The sequence below is a fragment of the Egretta garzetta genome, unplaced genomic scaffold (assembly GCF_000687185.1).
Source record: "Egretta garzetta isolate BGI_Z169 unplaced genomic scaffold, ASM68718v1 scaffold636, whole genome shotgun sequence".
Lineage (NCBI taxonomy): Eukaryota > Metazoa > Chordata > Aves > Pelecaniformes > Ardeidae > Egretta > Egretta garzetta.
Window position 1 is genome coordinate 95,950 of NW_009260012.1, and position 2,544 is coordinate 98,493.

At 49.5% G+C, this 2,544-nt stretch overlaps 1 protein-coding gene across 4 annotated transcripts in view; it reads left to right on the forward strand.

Moving 5' to 3' along the window:
- The first annotated feature begins 848 nt into the window (after positions 1–848).
- PPP6R2 (protein phosphatase 6 regulatory subunit 2) overlaps positions 849–2,544 on the forward strand; it is a 122,579-nt gene continuing 120,883 nt past the window's right edge. For 3 of the 4 annotated variants that reach the window (XM_035896080.1, XM_035896082.1, XM_035896083.1), the window contains exon 1: positions 849–1,096. The gene's annotated coding sequence lies outside the window, so the exon portion shown is untranslated. The remainder of the gene's footprint in view (positions 1,097–2,544) is intronic. The other variant, XM_035896079.1, reaches the window with a different exon arrangement.

A 2,544-nucleotide genomic window follows, 5' to 3' on the forward strand; every position in this document is an offset into this window, starting at 1 on the left:
GGTCAGGGGCGGGGGTCAGGCTCCTGGGGACCCGCCGGCCCCGGGGGCGCAGGGCGTGAAAATAAATGTCACCGTGCTGGTGTTATTAACGCACAGGAACTGGGGTAGGAGCTGCAGCCACAGATGGAATCGCTACAACGCGTGATCTTACAGAAAGACGACTTCTGGACAAGTCTAACGAGGGCTCCCGTTGTAATTGGAAGGCCTTGTTTCGCACTACTTAAAAAAAGAAAACAACAAACCAAACTAGGAAGTGAAAAAGAGAAACTGAGAGAACTTGGAGGGACCTGAGGCATTTGTCGTATCTTGATCTCCCACTTAAAAATTAATATTTTTAAGAACTGAAGCTTGTTTTCATAACGTACTTTATTTTCTCTCTCAAAAAACAAAGGAGAAAGTTGTGATTCCGGTCCTGTCCAGAGCTACGCGTTTGAAGCCAAGCATGTAATCACTTAGTAGCAGATTTTTCTTATAAAACACCGTTTTAAGAATGATGGGAGAATAAACATTTATGGTTTCTCTTATTGCTCTGACACTTAAAAGCAAACAGTCTGCCAAAATACTTCAGCGGTAAAAAAAAATCCGGTGGATGGTAGTATAGCAATTGCCATAGCAACCAATGGTGATATCATGGTAAGCAAAGTTAAATTTTGGAACATGCAATAGGAGCACGTAATGGTCTGTACTGGTTTGAGCGATACCGATAAACATCTGCCCGGGAGAAGCTGGCTGAGGGCTGGACAAGAACAAAATAATTTGAAATGGAAGGCTGCGTGGTTTTTGGTGTGTCCGATATGCGGGCGTTTCTGGTGATTCCTGTACTTTCTCTGTACTCCGTTGCAATTCCTAGGACAACGTCTGCTTAGAAATTCTGGGAAAACTTGCGGCGCTGCAGCAGCTTTCGGGGAAGAGCCCGATCTGTAGCAGAACGGTGTCAGACAGGCGTTGCAGAAAACGGCGTTGAGGTGTTGGGAGGTTCCTGCGAGCCTCAGACTGTGCGAGAGCGACCGGTGCGGAGCGTTGGTTCTGGGGCCGGCGGGGAGCGCTGAAGCATCCTCCTCCTGAACCTGGTGTTCGGTGACGCCGTGGTTGTGTGGTAGGAGGGACAGGTTGAATTCCTAAGCTCATAGTTCAGAAATTGGAGGCTGTCAAAAATGAACAACAAAGAGAGAAGTCTTCAAGAGCCTATGTTTTGGGTTGGTTTTTTTCCCAGTGAGCAGGATCCTCAGCCTCTGGGCTTCCGTTGTTTTTAGAAAACTCCAGGCCGCAGTCGCGAGCGGCGTTGCCTGTTTCGCCGTGCTTCCCTGCGGGGAAGGCTAAAGCCCTGGCAGCCCCCCTTCTGCAGAGGGGGGGCCGCTGGAGCTGCTATGGCCAGCACTGCTTCTGCATGGGGCTTCCCCCACCCCAACTCACGGTTTGCTGGTTGGACTGGGAGTCAGCTGGAGTGAATTAAATTCCCGCTGTCCCCAGGTAGTGCGATCCTGAGCTGGAGGGAGGAATCGTTGAGTTGTGCTTCCCCTCCTCTTTGGAAGGGAGCTATCCCAGGCGTAGCTGGTGGTGGTTTTCCGCGCTCTGCTCAAGGCACGCTTCATCGGTGTTCTCCCCCGAGTCGCACTGGCCGTCAGCTAAGGTGTCAAAGGGAAACCAAAACTGTTTTCTTCCCCGAGATGCGGTAGGGCGTTAGTGATAGAGAAGAATTTCGGCAAAGAAAGGAGGAGAGCTCGGGGCGGGGGGAACAGGATGAGCTTCCTTACCCTCTGTTCCTGCTAATAAGGTGTGTAGAAGTGCAAGTGTAAAGGCTGTAGATGATACGTTGGGGAAAATGCCTCCACGTACGTTGTCGGGTAGCGTGTTTTCTTAACACAGCGCCTTGGAGCCTGAAGTGTTAGTGCCTGAAGGGCCATAGCTAGAACAGCGCAGTAAGCACAGCCATAAAAAGGGGTGAACTGGAATGCCAGGAAAGAGAGGAGGATCTCGTTGGAGGGAATGTTTCTGGAGCGGTAGGAGAATGACAAGAATATCTGGGAAACTTGGTGTGAATGACACGGGGAAAACGGCTGAGGTCAGCGAGTTGAGAGCAGAGCAGGAGCCGAGTGCTTGACGGAACTTTTGAGAACTTTATAGGGGGGAGCATTTGTGGGAGGTCTTGTTGTCTTGCTAGATGTAAAATCATTGGAAAGCTAATTGAGGAGAGCAGAGTTAATAGACTGTGTTAATGAACGATGCCAGTTCTGCACCTTGGCAGTCGAACACGGAGCCGCAGTCAGGGTAGCGGTCTTCCACTCTTAGCCCTGTTTATAGGGTAACGCGGTTCTGTTCTTAATTATGTTTTATGGGCTGGGGGACGGTTTGGCTGTTTGTTACCTCCTTTTCATGGAAAATCTACAGATGTCAGTGGGTTTATATAAGGATCAGGGAAGGAATGTGGCCTCTGGGTGACCAATAGTAGCAACAAAGGAACTTTGGTGTTGTCTTTGATTCAATATTATTAGAAGCAAAAGTATGTTGTCTTTTCTGTCCGCTGCTGTGTTTCTAGGGCCCTTG